The sequence below is a fragment of the Scyliorhinus torazame genome, chromosome 24, assembly GCF_047496885.1.
Source record: "Scyliorhinus torazame isolate Kashiwa2021f chromosome 24, sScyTor2.1, whole genome shotgun sequence".
NCBI lineage: Eukaryota > Metazoa > Chordata > Chondrichthyes > Carcharhiniformes > Scyliorhinidae > Scyliorhinus > Scyliorhinus torazame.
Window position 1 is genome coordinate 35,939,435 of NC_092730.1, and position 17,912 is coordinate 35,957,346.

General features: G+C 43.4%; 2 non-coding genes across 2 annotated transcripts; one reads left to right on the forward strand and one right to left on the reverse strand.

The window, feature by feature from the left end:
- Positions 1-3,561: 3,561 nt before the first annotated feature.
- On the reverse strand, positions 3,562-3,643 carry trnas-uga (transfer RNA serine (anticodon UGA)). The gene has a single exon. It is a non-coding gene; the product is annotated as a tRNA-Ser (tRNA).
- Positions 3,644-4,349: 706 nt separating this feature from the next.
- Positions 4,350-4,422, forward strand: trnak-cuu (transfer RNA lysine (anticodon CUU)). Its single transcript has one exon. It is a non-coding gene; the product is annotated as a tRNA-Lys (tRNA).
- Positions 4,423-17,912: the final 13,490 nt, after the last annotated feature.

Sequence of the window (17,912 nt, forward strand, 5' to 3'; positions counted from 1 at the left end):
TCTTGGGACTAATGTCGGGATGAGACTGCAAGAATGTTTCTGATAGGTATTTGCTGCAAAGCAAACAGGAACGTGTGTTATGTTTACTTTTGTTGTGAGGGAGAATGTAAATAGCAGAGAACTACCTCGATTCCTCGACCTCGGGCTAATGGCCCAGCACGCTTCCGCTGCGGCACTCTGCTCCTTAAACCAGGAGCTACGATTTTAATGCCCTGCGGTAGCCACACAGGTATTCACTTCCTCATTTTTTTTCTTTCAACTAGAACACACGTTTGAGCACAGCAATTCTGGTCAGCAAATTTCAGATAATTTACTTGCGTTCTGAATGTTGTTCTGTGAAGGTGATGTGATTTCTTGTGTGACGTTGTTCTGATGATAAAGTGGGGAGTGACTGGAATCACCTTCATAGAATGAAGTTCGGGGCGGCAGTTTCACCTCTCTGGGAACATTGATCACGCTGTTATTGATTTCTTCAAACATTGCCTCAAGTCCGACCCCGGACAGGGTCAAGCACGAGCAGCGTGGAGCAGCGGCCCATAACCCAGTGGTCGATGGATCGAAACCACTATCTGCTATATATATTCTCAATCACACCAAACGAAAACAAGTCGCTATTAGTCAGCAGCACATCTACCTTTTTCTTTATTAGTATCAACGTTTTGCTTACAGTCTGATCCGCTCTTTGACACCTGTTCTTCAGCTACCCACAGTATAGTCGAGGTGACAAAGTTGACTTCTCCCAGAACACTCTTCTGGCGCCTCTCCTGGATGAACGTTCTCCTGTTTGGAAAAAGGAGGGATTCTTCGGCTACTTGTCTGTGAAAGCAGCACCGGGAGCAGCTGTGGAGAGAGAATGCAGTCGTCAGGAAGCAACTCTCCAATTGGATACTTCACGTCGCTCAGATCTTAGGCTTTCAATATCTTCGAGTGAGGAACAGGTAGAGCGGGAATTCGTTCCTGGTTGATTGGAGCAAACTGATCAATGCAGCAATGAGGAGCTCCTTAACCCTCAGCGGCCTGGACAAGGATGACACTCAGATACAGGACTCTGGCTGGTGTTCAAAAGTAGGATAAGCATATCTTGTTTGAAATGGAATGACGATGACGATAGAATTTGAGCCGATGTGTGCACGGATCTTAGTTTCGGCGACAACGCATCAGGGTGACCGAGCGGTCAAAGGTTCAGGTCGCAGTCCCTTCTGGAAGCGTGGGTGCGAATCCCACTCCTGATATTGACCTTTCCCCCTCGAGGTTAATTTTCTCCAGCGAGATTTTCAACCTCACGAATGTCCAATACCTTCCTTTCAATGGAAAAGCGTTGGTCTCAGGACATGAGATTCCCGCTTAAATACGCACAGCAAGACCACACAGGCAAAAGCGCAGTTAATGACTCGATAATCTGCTTCAGTGACTTTGGTTGAGGAATTAATATTGATCCCAGGACTCCGGGTAAAATTCGTCTTCTCTTGGAAATAGTCAGGCAGGTTCGATTGTTCACATCCGCCCGAGAGGGGAAGATGGGAACTTAGTTTCTATTGTGATTTGTTGCTCGATAAAGCTTTATTTCCTTATATGCCCCATGTGAGTTATTAATGGATATCGTTATATATCTATATTGCCCCTTTGTGGGGTACTACTGGATATCGTATCCGGTCCAGCTTTGACAAAGTGTCATCTAGACTCGAAACGTTAACTCTTTTCTCTCCCTACAGATCTGGTCAGTCTTGCTGAGACTTTAAAGCATTTTCTCTGTGGTTCCCTCTGTGTGAGCTTTACAATGTTGTAATGTGTCATGCTGTCTGCTTTATCCTGGGTTTAATGTCGGGATGAGACTGCAAGAAAGTTTCTGATCGGTATTTGCTGCAAAGCAAATAGGAACGTGCGTTATTTTTACTTTACGTGTCAGGGAGGATGTAAATAGCAGAGAATAGCCTCGATTCCTCGACCTCGGGCTAATGACCCAACACGCATCCGCTGCGGCACTCTGCTCCTTAAACCAGGAGCTACAACATTACTGCCCTGCGGTAGCCACACAGCTATTCACTTCCTCATTTTTTCTTTCAACAAGAACACACGTTTGAGCACACTGATTCTGGTCAGCATAGTTCAGATAATTTACTTTCGTGCTGAATGGTTATTCTGTGAAGGGGATGTGATTTCTTCTGTGACGTTGTTCTGATGGGAAAGTGGGGAGTGACTGGAATCACCTTCATAAAATGAAGTTCGGGGCGGCAGTTTCATCTCTCCGGGAACATTGATTACTCTGTTACTGATTTCTTCAAGCTTTGCCTGTATTTATAGAACGAATACACAAACAATGAAGCGGGAGAATGTATTAAATCAGAGATTGGATATTCTTGTAACCAATACGGCTGTAATGGGAATCCTTCATTTTCCGATAAATCGGGATGAACAGATCGCTCAGTCAGAAATCAGATATCTGGGGATTTAAATGTGATTACTACAGTGATAATATTAACCATGTTAATGTTATTTTGCTCCAATTGAAACGTATCACGAATACCTCGTTAACTTGTTGCACAACTTGCTTTCAGCCAGGAGATGGCAGCAGTGCGCAATAGTTTGGGTCTCCTGATTGTGTCCACAGATCTCGATAGGAATGGAGCTGCTGCTTCTCGGGGAGCTGCCAAGCAAGAGGCACAGATACTGACCAACTGCACCCGCTCCAAATAGATTCCCCAAATTACTGAACAAAACAAAAACAAGCACAAATCATATTTTAAGAAACTATGACAGTGACTCTGAAAACAATACACCATGACCTCTGAAAGAATCGATTTGCTGTAACTAATTAAAGATGAACCGTTTCAATATCAGCCGTAATTCCTTACCAGTTCTCAGACAGGCACCGACTAGTTAGAAGTTTGCTTCACTTTTCAAGGTCTGGCTCAATAAAATCAATCACAGGCCCATGATCTGCTTTCCTCCTGTTCTCAGACACATCCACTTTGTACAAGGGCGCACTAACTGGTTTTCAGAGTAAGAGTCAGACTGCAGTCACTTCGTTCTCTCTCGATCCCTTTATCCCAGAACCACCTCACAACCAGGAATGGAACTTCTCACAGAGCCAAGAATGGAATAGTTTGTCGATTCTTCCACTGATTCAGGACCGCCCATCGCCAGGATGTATTCGTCCAAAAGAGTTGGGATGAAATCGGGCTGAGTTTCACTGTATCCAATCAGTCCCCGGAGAAGCACAAAAACAGTGAGTGAGGGAGAGAGAAAGAAACAAAGAAACAGATAGAGAGATAAAATATGTTCCATTTCTAACACGATCTTTTTGCCCAAAAAAACATTCAGCTGAATGAAACCGAACCACGTTTCCATTCGCTGCCGTTGCTGCTTCTCCTTCCAAACGTTGCAGGAAACGTTATTATTTATTGACTGTTGTTTTGAGTGCGAGCTTCTTTATATTTCGTTCAGTTTCCAAAACAAATGCTGAACATCTGACTGACTCAAACCGTTCCTTTACAAACATTACAATTCATTCTCGAGTCAGTGGTTTGCGCGAGTAGTTTCGCAAACACTTCGAAACACAGTCGCTGCGAACAGAGTTCGAACCAGCGTGGGGAAGCCCCACGGGATTTCAAGTCTAACGCCTTAACCACTCGGCCATCGCAGCTGTGTTTAGTGTGCCATTCATTAGTAATTTGGTCGATAGAATACATTCTAAAACCAGCCTGGAATCACTCCAGGAAGTTATTGCATTCAAACGATCAACGGGGCCCCGATGTTTATGTGAGGAGAGGTTGAATCTTCGTGGAAAATGACCATTGGATTTGGAGAGAGGCCTTGAGAGACTCGAAAACCTCAGCTCCCTAAACGCACAATTCCACCGATTAAATAGATTGTGGAACAACATCAGTTACATTGGAAATATATTAGAAATTCAAATGGAACAGGACCACACTTTACAGTCTGGAAGAAAATTTAAATGATGAAATCTAGAAATTACAGCACAGAAGGAGACCTGTGCAGGCCGAACGGTCACCTGATGACGCAACTAAAATGGTCACGTGTCGGGATTTCGGCAGTTCCCCGGATCGCGGTCAGAGCACAAGCCAGGAGGTGCTGCTCAATTATTAAGTCAGTTATTTTTTATTACATGTCATTGGTCGTCAGTCATTGAGAGACCAGCATTCCTACATGGTATCAGGAGTGGGCAGTATGGCAGAACGTCTTCACCGCATCAACATGCTTGTATCACAGAATCGTAGAATATCCAGCTCAGAAGTAGGCCATTCGGCCCAACAAGTCAGCACTGACCTTCCGAATGAGCACCGCAGCAACTCTCTTCAAGAAGAGGTTTAATAGACAGTGCACCAGCAGCCCGGCTAGCTCAGTCGGTAGAGCATGGGACTCTTAATCCCAGGGTCGTGGGTTCGAGCCCTACGTTGGGCGCTTTCTTGTTATTATCTGAAAATATTGATGCTGAATGAACTGTCTTCATAACAGGAACACAAGGTTATGTCCCTTGACTGGGAATCCAGAGGTCTAAACGAACCTCGTGACAAAATTTAATAAATATGTAATTAAAATTTCGTCTCAGAAACGGCGCAGAAAGGTTCTGCTTCCGACGGATCTTACTTCCACAACTGGGAACACATTACACAACAGATAATGATTTGACACAACTACAGTGAAGATCTGTCACCGGCAGTGTCACGGTTCCATGGCAGAGAGCACGGCTACACAGCAGAGAGCTCAGTTACACAGCAAGATATAATTTTACAAACAGGGTGTTTGCAGCAGAAAACACATTTTCCGAAAAAAACAGTTTCTCCATCTCGGCACCTTTTCTGTGTGTGTGTCATTGTATGTGTGTCCTGATAGTCTCTTCGTGATTTTTTGTGTATCTTTCTCTGTCTGTTACAGCAGTGCTGCTGTTATGTATTAATCTCACTTTTCCCAAACAGTAATTGTGATTGATAGATACAGAAACATTTCCAAACTGACATTCAGTACCAATGTCTGATAGAGACTGAAACCCACCCTCACATACAGTCCCAGACATTGACTCATAATGAAGGAATCCTGCTCTCACAAACTATTGAGACTGAGGTGCAGAGTGTTCCCTCCACTCGCGAATACTACCTGTGATTTACAGAGACAGAACACATCTCAGTCAGGTGAGTAGCAGAGTTTGATGGGTACAACATGTATTCCACAATCACCTTCTCTGCGCCAGATAATCAGATGCAGACGACATGCGGCGTCTGTGTTGGTTTAACAAGGGTTTTACCCAAGAACAGGAACAGATTTACACAATATCAGGGTATAAGACGTAGGAGCAGAAGTAGGCCATTCAGCCCATCGAATATGCTCCGCATTTCAATGAGATCATGCTTGATCTGATATATGACGTGTTATGGCCTTATACGGTGGCATATTATCACAGTGGTTACCTCACAGAGCCAGCGATCCGGGTTAAATTCCAGCTTTTGGTCACTGACTGTGTGGAGTTTGCACTTTCTCTCCGTGTCTGTATGGGTTCCCTCCGGGTGCTGCGATTTCCTCGCACAGTCCAAATGTGTGCGCGTTAGGTAGACTGTCCATGCTAAATTGCCCCTTAGTGTTCAGAAAGTTGGGTGGTGTTACAGGGATGTGATGGGGACACAGAGGCTCTTTCAGAATATCGTTGCCGAGTCCATTGGAAGAATGGCCTCCTTTTACATTTTAATGATCTCATGATAATACTCATGTCCACTTTCCCGGCATTTTATCTCTAGATTTCACGATGAACCTTTAAAACCAGCAATCCCACCAAGCCTCAGGTAGCGGTAACTCCTCAATGGTCGTTAATTTCCCGGCTGTCAGTCATTTGGCCAGTCTTGAGTGAAGTCACATCCTGGAAATGACATACATTGATCCAGTTCTAAAATAAATTAAGTCGCTCTAGTCCCTGATGACCATAGGCCCTTTGAGTCTAAGATCTGACTGGTGGTGATTTAACCTGAGGATCACTATACTTCAGGCGAGGATCAATAATAATAATACTAATAATCTCTTATTGTAATAAGTAGGCTTCAATCAAGTTACTGTGAAAAGCCCGGAGTCGCCACATTCCGGCGCCGGTTCGGGGAGGCTGGAACGGGAATTGTGAGATGGCGGGGTTTTCATGTTTCAAGTCGAGTATAACCGTGTGATCTCTATCTAATTAATTTGGTTTTGCTTCTGCTAATCTTGTCTCACAGTGAGGCAAACCTCACTGATTTGATAGACGAGTGATCGTTCTTCAATCTTGTCATTGTCGGACCCGCTGAATATGGAGGCATATCCTGTGTGGCAGGATTTAGCTCCAACTCAAGCTATAAGTTTGTGGATGATACCACTGCGGTAGGTCGTATCGCAAACAATGACGAATCAGATGCAGGAGGTAGATAAATCACATGGTTGCATAGTGCACTGTCATGTGAGTGTACATTTAAGACATGTAAGTTTAAGCAATGCACATTTAAGAAAACAGTGATGTCAGAGAGTGGGTGGAGCTGGGCTTTAGGTCAGCCATTTTGCAGATTTTTACTTTCAGTTTAAAAAGCAGTTTGTGTGTGTCTGTGTGTTTCCAGAGAGCTGCAAGTTTGAAAAGAGATTGGGAGTGTCTTCGTTTGCAGGGTGCTGGATCTCTGACATAAAAGACCATCTCTGGATCATTTGGGTGATTTAAACTGATAATTGTAAAGCCTTCAACCTGATGTGATTCTGTTTAAAGGTGTTAAGTCTCTTGGAAGTTTGAAGGAACATTTTAAGGAATTGTTTCTGTTGCGATATTTTCTGAGTTATCTTTGAAGTAAGGGGCGTTAAGAGATCCAATGTTTATTTAAGATGTTAAGTTGAGTTCATGGAATAAACAGTGCTTTGTGTTTAAAAGCCCACGAGTCCATAATTGTATAATAATAATACACCAAGGGAAAAAGCCGTGTGCCAGGAAAAGCAACAAATCCATTAAAGGGAGAGGTTGGTTGAACTCCATGATACATTTTGGGGTTCTGAAAACGCCTCACCCATAGAAATTGGGGGCTCGTCCGGGATAAAAGTCTATCTATTGGATTGGCTTTTGTGAACTTAAAGACAGTGAAGGATTGTTCCTTTTCCGGTGTGGTATTTTAGTTTACGTGGGGAGAGTGTTGTGAACAATGGTTCTTTCAGAGGCTCAGAAGTTTTTGTGGGTGGAGAATGTCACACGAAGTACTTTACGGGCAGAAACGAACAGCAGACTGTTAGATTTGGCAAGAACATTGCAGTTAACCTTACCTGACAAAATGCGAAAAGATGAAGTAATTATGGCGGTGGTTAAGCATTTAAAGTTGCATGCGATAGAGTTTGACTCATTGGAAATGGCAAAAATTCAGTTGCAAATTGAACAAATGGAACATGAGAAAGAATGAAAGCGGCTTGAATACGAGAGGGAGAGAGAGGAAAAAGAAAGAGAAAGAGAGAGAGAGGGGAAAAAGAATAGGAGAGAGCAGAAAGGCGAAAAGAAAGAATAGTCCTAGCAGAACAAAAAGAAAAAGAAATGGAAATACAGAGGAGGGAAAAAAATAAAGAGAGCGAGTTTGAACTTCAGAAAATGGCCATGAAACATGACAATCAGTTAACATTGGCAGACGTAAAGGGAAACGTACAGCTGGATGATAGTGATGAGGATAGTGTGAAAGCGCGTCATAGTCGAAGGCTTGGTGGGAAACTATTTAAATATGTCCAAGCACTGCCACGGTTTGACGAGAAGGAAGTGGAAGCCTTTTTCATTTCATTTCAGAAGGTAGCTAAACAAATGAAATGGCCACAGGATATGTGGGCGTTACTGATTCAAACAAAGCTGGTAGGTAGAGCTAGTGAAGTGTTTGCATCACGACCGGAGGTGGAATCTGGAACGTATGAGCAGGTGAAGAAACCCATCTTAAGTGCATCTGAGCGAGTGCCTGAAGCTTACAGACTAAGGTTTAGAAATATAAGGAAAGAATTTGGTCAAACATACATGGAGTTTGAAAGGCTGAAAGAGAGTAATTTTGATAGGTGGATAAGGGCTTTGAAAATAGACCAAATGTATTAAGTTCTCAGAAAATTATACTTTTGGAGGAGTTTAAAAATTCAATTCCTGATGTAGTGAGAACTCATGTGGAAGAACAGAAGGTTAGAGCTGCGAAATTAGTATCGGAAATGGCAGATGATTATGAATACGTTCATAAATCAAAGATTGTTTTCCGACATCAGTTTCAGCCGATGAGGGATAGAAACTGGGGACATGAGAAATACTCAAGTGGTAAAGGTAAAGGTGATATGATGGGAGACAATAAAGGGAGTGTACCTCTGATTAAAAAAGAAATCCAGGAGGGTGGAAAAGAAATGAAAAGTTTCAAATGTTTTCACTGTAATAAACTAGGCCATTAAAGTCACAGTGTTGGTGGTTGAAGACAAGCACTGAGAAGGGTGATGTGGTAAAACAGGATAAGACGGTGGGGTTTGTAAGAGTGTTAAAGGAAATCCCAAGGGACGCGAAGGAGGTGCAAACAATTGTACAGCCTGTTCAAGAAATAATTGTTAAGAAGGTGCCAGATGTATTTAAAGAATTTACTTGTGTGGGTAGAATTTACTTATGTGTATCAAGAGGAGCAGGTGAAGAAGTCACAATGTTTTGAGATACAGTGGCTAGTCAATCTTTAATGGTAAAAATGAGGAATTATGTAGTTTGGGAAGAATGTTGCCAGAAAAGGTGGTGATATGTGGAATTCAGGGTGAGAGGAGTCGCGTTCCATTGTATAAGGTGAGGATGGAAAGTCCAGTGAAGAATGGTGAAGAGGTAGTAGGAGTAATAGATAAACTATCTTGTCCAGAAATACAGTTTATCTTGGGTAATGATATACCTGCATCGCAGGTGGGAGTGATGCCTACTGTGGTTGATAAGCCAGTGGAAAATCAGTCAACTGAAGTGTTGAAGGACGAATATCCTGGGATTTTTCCGGTTTGTGTAGGAACAAGGTCGCAAAGTTACAGGTTAAGACAAGAGGACAAATCAAAGAGTAAAGGTGAAGTTGAAGTGCAATTATCAGCAACAATTTTTGATCAGATGGTTGAAAAAGAACAAGAACAGGTGGAGGATGAGGCGGATATTTTTAGTTCAGGAATATTTGCGGAGTTATAACAGAAAGATGTGGAAATAAAACGGATATATCAGAAAGCATATACGGAAGAGGAATCTGAGAGTATACCAGTGTGTTATTACCGTAAACATGATGGCCTGATGAGAAAATGGAGACCTGTACATATGCAGGCGGATGAAAAGTGGGCAGAAGATCATCAAGTAGAATTGCCGGTAGGGTATAGAAAGGAGGTGTTGCGAGTTGCACATGAGGTACCAGTGGGACGTCATTTGGGAATAAGGAAAACACAAGCTAAAATCCAGAATTGTTTTACTCGCCTGGACTACATAAAGATGTAGTTAAATTTTATAAATCATGTCGCACATGTCAAGTGACAGGGAAACCTCAAGCAATGATAAAACCAGCGCCCTTAATACCCATTCCAGCATTTAAGGAACCTTTTACAAGGGTCCGAATCGATTGTGTAGGACCGCTTTCTAAAACAAAAAGTGGGAATCAATATCTTTTGACTGTAACGGATGTGTCTACTAGGTTTCCAGAGGCCATTCCAGTACGTAATATTACAGCTAAAAGGATTGTGGAGGATTTACTTCATTTCTTTACTAGATATGGACTACCACCAGAAATTCAATCCGATCAAGGAACTAATTTTACTTCAAAGTTATTCAAAGAAGTTATGGATAGCTTAGGAATAAAACAATTTAAATCAACTGCGTCCCATCCAGAATCGCAGGGAGCGTCAGAAAGTTTGCATCAGACATTAAAGCCAATGTTGAGGCCGTATTGTCAAGATTAACCAGAGGATTGGGATAAATAAATCCCATTCGTATTGTTTGCAATTAGGGATGCACCTAATGAGTCTATCAAATTTAGTCCTTTAGTCCGCCTAAATTGATTAAGGAAAAATTGGTAGGTGCGAAATCGGAAATTACACTATTGGATTACATGCCAAATTTTAGGAAACGATTAAATAGAGCAGGTGAATTGCCTAGAAAGTTGTACAAAATGGAATTAAATGGGTAGCGGACAAGAAATCCAAAGTTCGTAGTTTTGCCAGTGGGGATAAAGTTGTTACCAGTGGCAGGGGAGCCTTTAAAAGCTAGGTTTTGTGGACAGTATCAGATTGAAAGGAAATTAAATGAGGTGAATTAAGTGGTAAAAACACCAGATAGAAGGAAGACTCACCGAGTGTGTCATGTGAATATGCTTAAAATGTACTTTGAAAGGGAAGGAGAGAAAAAGGAGGTTTTAATGATTCTAATTCAAAGTGACGAACCAAATCCAGATGACTGTGAATTTGACATCCTCAAATTAAATTGGATAATGAGGATGTTCTTAAAATTTGGTATGAATTGTTAAGTTCCCTTCCAGAGGAAAAACGAACTGACCAGAAAGAGTTATTGAAATCACATGGGCAAGTTTGTAGTGATAAATTGGGTAGTATTAAAATGGCTATACATGATGTAGCTGTAGGAAATGCTGTTCCTATCAAACAACATTCATATAGACTTAATCCTTTAAAATTGGCACAGGTTAACAAAGAGATTGTGAGTATGCTTAAAATGGCATAAATGAAGTGGGTAGCAGCCAATGGAGCTCACCCATAGTGATGGTACCTAAACCAGACGGTACCCAACGGTTGTATGTGGACGATAGAAAGGTGAATGCAGTTACAAGAACTGACTCTTACCCTATCCCACGTTTGAATGATTGCATTGAGAAAGTAGGACAATCTGCTTTTATTTCCAACTTCCAGGTATGGAAAGAACACTTAAAGCATCGTATGGAGTTCTTCGATCGACTTCAGGTGGCGGGGTTGGTAATGAAACTAGCCGAAAGTGAATTTGCAGGAGCCCGAATCACTTTCCTTGAGGAGTTTCTGATACCCTCAAGAGGAAGGGAAATAATGCGATTTCTTCGAATGAGTGGATTTAATCGAACTTTAGTGCAAACGTTTTGTGGCGTGATTACTCCACTGATGGAATTGCTGAAGAAACGTAAAAATATTCAATGGACAGCGTACTTTCAACAGGCATTTGGCTGCCTGAAAGCTGTGATCACCAATGTTCCTGTATTGGAGAATTGCAAGGGACTATGTGGTCAGATTGAACTAAAGTATCTGATTCTAAAGAGAAATTCAGAGTAGTAGAGGAATTGATGGATCATTATCATAGAATTTACAGAGCAGAAGGAGGCCATTCAGCCCATCGAGTCTGCACCGGTTCTTGGAAAGAGCACCCTACCCAAGGTCAACACCGCCACCCTATCCCCATAACCCAGTAACCCCACGGGCAATTTTGGACACGAAGGGCAATTTATCATGGCCAATCCACCTAACCCGCACATCTTTGGACTGTGGGAGGAAACCGGAGCACCCGGAGGAAACCCACGCACACACGGGGAGGATGTGCAGACTCCGCACAGACAGTGACTCAAGCCAGAATCGAACCTGGGATCCTGGAGCTGTGAAGCAATTGTGCTATCCACAAGGCTACCGTGCTGCCCCCGTGCAGAGATCTCGTGCAGAGATTTTGTTCAAAGAGACTGTCAATCGAGAAGGATTTCGGTTGGAGGAAGAAGAACAAAGAAAAAATGGACTATATTATTAGACCTGTTTGCATGTGTTGTTTTTTTTTAAGCGAAAGTGTATATTTACTGTGTATATTTCTTAGTGAATGGTGCAAAAGTGAAAAATGAAACCATCTTGAAATTGAAGTTTTTTTTTCTTGGGTGGAGGTGTCATGTAAGAGTACCTTTAAGACATGGATGTTTGAGCAATGTACCTTTAAGAAAACAGTGATGCCAGAGAGTGGGTGGAGCTGGGCTTTAGGTCAGCCATTTTTCAGGTTTTTACTTTCAGTTTAAAAAGCAGCTTGCGTTTGTCTGTGTGTTTCCAGGGAGCTGCAAGTTTGAAAAGAGCTTGGGAGTGTCTGTGTTAGCAGGGAGCTGGATCTCTGACATAAAAGACCATCTTTGGATCATTTGGGTGATTTAAACTGATGATTGTAAAGCCTTTAACCTGATTTGATTCTGTTTCAAGGTGTTAAGTCTCTTGGAAGTTTGAAGGAACAGTTTAAGGAATTATTTAATGTTCCAATATTTCCTGAGTTATCTTTGAAGTAAGCTGTGGTAAGAGATCCAATGTTTATTTAAGATGTTCAGTTGAGTTCATGGAATAAACAGTGTTTTGTGTTTAAAAACCCACGTGTCCATAATTGTAATCCCACACCTAGGGAAAAAGCCATGTGCTAGGAAAAGCAACAAATCCATGAAAGGGAGAGATCGGTAGAACTCTCTGATACATTTTGGGGTTCGGAAAACGCCTCGCCCATAACAGTACCTAAAACAGCCTGTCTCTAAATATCGGAAAGACCAAGGAACTGATCATCGACGCCATGAAGCGTTGCACAACACACACACCCGTCTGCATCAATGGGTGCGAAGTGGAGATGGTCGATAGCTTTACAACTCTGGGGGTCGCCATCACCAACAGTCTGTCCTGGTCCACTCACGTTGATGCAACAATCTAGAAAGCCCAACATCGTTTCTACCTCCGAAGGAAGGACAAGAAACTCGTCATGTCTGCTTCGACTCTCACAAACTTCTACAGATGCGCCATAGAGAGCATCCTATCGGGCTGCATCATTGCTTGGTATGGCAACTGCCCGGTCCAACTTCGCAAGAAACTGCAATGTGGTGAACTCAGCCCAACCCATCACACAAGCTTGCCACCCGCACAGTGATTCTGTCTACAACTCCCGCTGCCGCAGGACAGCAGACAGCATTATCAGAGACCCTCCCACCCAGGTTTTGACTTTTTACAGACTATTTCAACAGGCAGAAGGCACTGAAGTCTGAAGACCCGCACATCCAGACATAGGAACAGCGTCTTCCCCACAGCTACTAGACTCCTCAACAACTCTCCCTCGGACTGATCTGTTCCCTGTAAGAACACTATTCACGACGCCCTATGCAGCTCTTGCTCATGGATTTACTTTGTTTGTCCACTTGTTCCGCACTGTAACCAATCACTGTTTGTCGATGTACAATTTGGCAATGCACTGTGTCGATTACTCTTTTTTTGCCCACTCTGTATGTAATGTGTATGGGCCTTGGTAGCAGAAAAATACTTTTCACTGTACTTCAGTACACGTGACAGTAAGTCAAATCAAAGTGGTTCCTCTCTCCCTACCCGATCAATTCATCTCAATCAGAACAAGACTGAATTTTGAATTCTCGCTTTTCCAACACAACTCGATGCAATCCGGCCTCACAACCTGATAGATAGTATCCTTTGTGAGGAGGATAAAGAGTCCCGCATGGTACGTTGCCTGGTATATCTGACCGGCTTGAAAGGATACTGAGAGGGAGGGGGAGGATCCAGTTTTTGTGGCCGATGTCGGTACCAACAACATAGGCACGTCTAGGAAAGAGGACCTGTTTCGAGATTATAAAGAGCTAGGATTCAAATTAAAAAATAGGTCCTCAAGGGTCATAATCTCCGGATTACTGCCCGAGCCACGTGCAAATTGGCATAGGGAGGCAAGAATAAGGGAAGTTAACACGTGGCTGAAAGAGTGGTGTGGGAAAGAGGGGTTCCTTTTCATGGGACACTGGCATCAGCTTTGGGACAGGGAGGACCTATACCGTTGGGATGGTCTCCACCTGAACCGAGCTGGGACCAGTGTTCTGGCGAAAAGAGTAAATAGGGTGGTCAATAGGACTTTAAACTAAAGATTGGGGGGGGGGGGGGGATGGAAAGTCAGGGAACCAAGAGGTGAAGTAATCAGTGGGAAGCATAGCTGTTTAGGAATACAGAAAAGCACGAAAAGACAAAACTCAGGAGAGGTTACGATAGTCCCCATCCCACAAAATATGACACAGTGTATGGAAAGGCTCAGTAAACCAAGGTACACCACACTCAGAAAACAAAAAGGGACGGTCAATAGAGAATTAAAGGTGCTATATTTAAATGTGCGCAGTGTACGGAACAAGGTAGATGATCTTGTGGCCCAGATTATGACTGGCAGGTATGACGTGGTAGGCATCACAGAGACATGGTTGCAGGGGGTTCAGGACTGGCATTTAAACATCCAGGGATTCACAACCTATCGAAAAGACAGAGAGGTGGGCAGAGGGGGCGGGGTTGCCTTGTTAATTAGGAATGAAATTAAATCAATAGCACTAAACGACATAGGGTCAGATGATGTGGAGTCTCTGTGGGTAGAGTTGAGGAACCACAAAGGCATAATAAACATAATGGGAGTTACGTACAGGCCTCCAAACAGAGGTCAGGACCGGGGGCACAAAATGCACCACGAAATAGAAAGTGCATGTCAGAAAGGCAAGGTCACAGTGATCATGGGGGACTTCAATATGCAGGTGGACTGGATAAATAATGCTGTCAGTGGACCCAAGGAAAGGGAATTCATTGAATGTTTACAGGAGGGCTTTTTGGAACAGCTTGTGATGGAGCCCACGAGGGAACAGGCCATACTGGACTTAGTGTTATGTAATGAGCCAGACTTGATTAAAGATCTTAAAGTAAGGGAGCACTTAGGAGTTAGGATTAGTGATCATAATATGGTAGAATTCAATCTCCAATTTGAAAGAAAGAAGGTAGAATCAGATGTAAAGGTGTTACAGTTAAATAAAGGTAACTACAGGGGCATGAGGGAGGAACTGGGTGAGAGAGAGAGGGGTGAGAGAGAGAGGGGGGTGAGAGAGAGAGGGGGGGGTGAGAGAGAGAGGGGTGAGAGAGAGAGGCGGTGGGTGAGAGAGAGGGGGTGGGCGAGAGAGGGTGTGGGTGAGAGAGAGAGGGGGTGGGTGACGAAAATCGACTTGGAGCAGAGCCTAGTGGGAATGACAGTAGAACAGCAATGGCAGGAATTTCTGGGTGTAATTGAGGACACAGTTCAGAGGTTCATCCCAAAGAAAAGAAAGATTATCAGAGGGGGGATTCGGCAGCCATGACTGACAAAGGAAGTTAGGGAATGCATCAAAGCAAAAGAGAAAGCCTATAAATGTGGCAAAGAGTAGTGGGAAGTCAGAAGGTTGGGAAGGCTACAAAAACAAACAGAGGATAACAAAGAGAGAAAGAAGGAAAGAGAGGATCAAATATGAAGGTAGGCTAGCCAGTAACATTACGAATGATAGTAAAAGTTTCTTTAAATACATTAAAAACAAACGGGAGGCAAAAGTTGACATTGGGCCGCTCCAAAATGACACTGGTAATCTAGTGATGGGAGACAAGGAAATAGCTGAGGAATTAAATAAGTACTTTGCGTCAGTCTTCACTGTAGAAGACATGAGTAAAAGCCCAACAATTCCGGAGAGTCAGGGGGCAGAGTTGAATATGGTAGCCATCACAAAGGAGAAAGTGCTAGAGAAATTAAGAGGTCTAAAAATTGATAAATCTCCGGGCCCAGATGGGCTACATCCCAGAGTTCTAAAGGAGATTGCTGAAGAAATAGTGGAGGCGTTAGTTATGATCTTTCAAAAGTCACTGGAGTCAGGGAAAGTCCCAGAGGATTTGAAAATCGCTGTTGTAACCCCCTGTTCAAGAAGGGAACAAGGATAAAGAGGGAGAACTATAGGCCAATTAGCCTAACCTCGGTTGTTGGCAAGATTCTAGAATCCATTGTTAAGGATGAGATTTCTAAATTCTTGGAAGTGCAGGGTCGGATTAGGACAAGTCAGCATGGATTTAGTAAGTGGAGGTCGTGCCTGACAAACCTGTTAGAGTTCTTTGAAGAGATAATAAATAGGTTAGACCAAGGAGAGCCAATGGATTTTATCTATCTTGACTTCCAAAAGGCCTTTGATAAGGTGCCTCACGGGAGACTGCTGAGTAAAATAAGGGCCCATGGTATTCGAGGCAAGGTACTAACATGGATTGACGATTGGCTGTCAGGCAGAAGGCAGAGAGTTGGGATTAAAGGTTCTTTTTCGGAATTGCAACCGGTGATGAGTGGTCTCCCGCAGGGTTCAGTGTTGGGGCCACAGCTGTTCTCTTTATATATTAACGATCTAGATGACGGGACTGGGGGCATTCTGGCTAAGTTTGCCGGTGATACAAAGATAGGTGGAGGGACAGGTAGTATGGAGGAGGTGGGGAGGCTCCAGAAAGATTCAGACAGTTTAGGAGAGTGGTCCAAGAAATGGCTGATGAAATTCAACGTGGGCAAGCGCGAGGTCTTGAACTTTGGAAAAAAGAATAGAGGCATGGACTATATTCTAAACGGTGACAAAATTCATAATGCTGAAGTGCAAAGGGACTTGTGGGTCCTAGCCCACTCTGTATGTAATGTGTATGGGCCTTGGTAGCAGAAAAATACTTTTCACTGTACTTCAGTACACGTGACAGTAAGTCAAATCAAAGTGGTTCCTCTCTCCCTACCCGATCAATTCATCTCAATCAGAACAAGACTGAATTTTGAATTCTCGCTTTTCCAACACAACTCGATGCAATCCGGCCTCACAACCTGGAATGGATTTGCACGTCAGTGATTGCAGATCCATCATCGAAAAATGAGTCCCACTTCCGAGAAAACAGCGTATGAAAAATCGACTAGGATGGGATTCGAACGCCGTTTCAGAGCGCAAAGGACTAGCAGTACAGCGCCTTCACCACTCGGCCACCTCAACCGACAAGTGCATGCGTCGAAACGTCTTAATTCGTTTTGCATCCATGAACTGATGGAAAATATCCGCCCAGAGTCCAAAGATGTGCAGGTTAGGTGGATTGGCCATGATAAATTGCTCTTAGTGTCCAAAAGTGCCCTTAGTGGTGGGTGGAGTTAGTGGGTTATGGGGATAGGGTGGGGGTGTTGACGTTGGGTAGGATGCTCTTTCCAAGAGCCGGTGCAGACTCGAAGGGCCGAATGGCCTCCTTCTGCACTGTAAATTCTATGATCTTTGACTCCAGCCCCGTGTTCATGTTGGAAATGCAGTGTTTTTCAATAAAATGAATTCCCATCACATTCAGGGACCTTTATGAATGGACTGATGTGAAACACTTCAATATTATTTCCAAGAGGTTTCCACACAGTGTGAAAGGCCCCCGCTGAAAGACTGGAATCAACCAGCATTTGACAACAAAAACAAACGCTCCCGGCTTCACAGAGGAATCCGTCGATCATCGGAACACACATTTCACGATGGACATTTTCTGATCATTCAGTTACAGGTTTCTACTCCTGCCTGGCTTTATTCCCCAGGAAATAGGGATTATATTCTTTCAGCGAGTCGTGAAAGTATACTTGGAGCAGATTAATGATAAATTATTGTGGTACGATGAGACTATTGCTGGTTGAAAGGTAAACTTTCCAGAAAGTGCCTTCATATTGTGGTTGATAGCAAATCGGCACCACATTTAAAACAAAACACAGCTTAACTCGTAAACTTAAATTAAACTAATTAATTAATTAGTGATGGCTGGTCAGGTGATGTGCTTGAGCTGCTTGATGTGGGAGCTGGCAGACCGCATTGCGAGCTGCAGCGACCACATCTGCAGTAAGTGTTGGCTGCTCGAAGAGCTCCGGCTCAGAGTTGATGAGCTGGAGTCTGAGCTTCAAACAATGAAGCACATCCGGGAGGGGGAGACTTACCTGGACACTGTGTTTCAGGAGGCAGTCACACCTGTCAGAGTAACTAGTTTAAATCCTGCCAGTGGCCAGGGACAGCAGGGTGTGACTGCAGGTCAGGCAGTTAAAGGGAACCAGCAGTCAGGAACTCAAGAGCCTCAGCCCTTGACCCTGTCCAACAGGTATGAGGCACTTGCTCCCTGTGTGG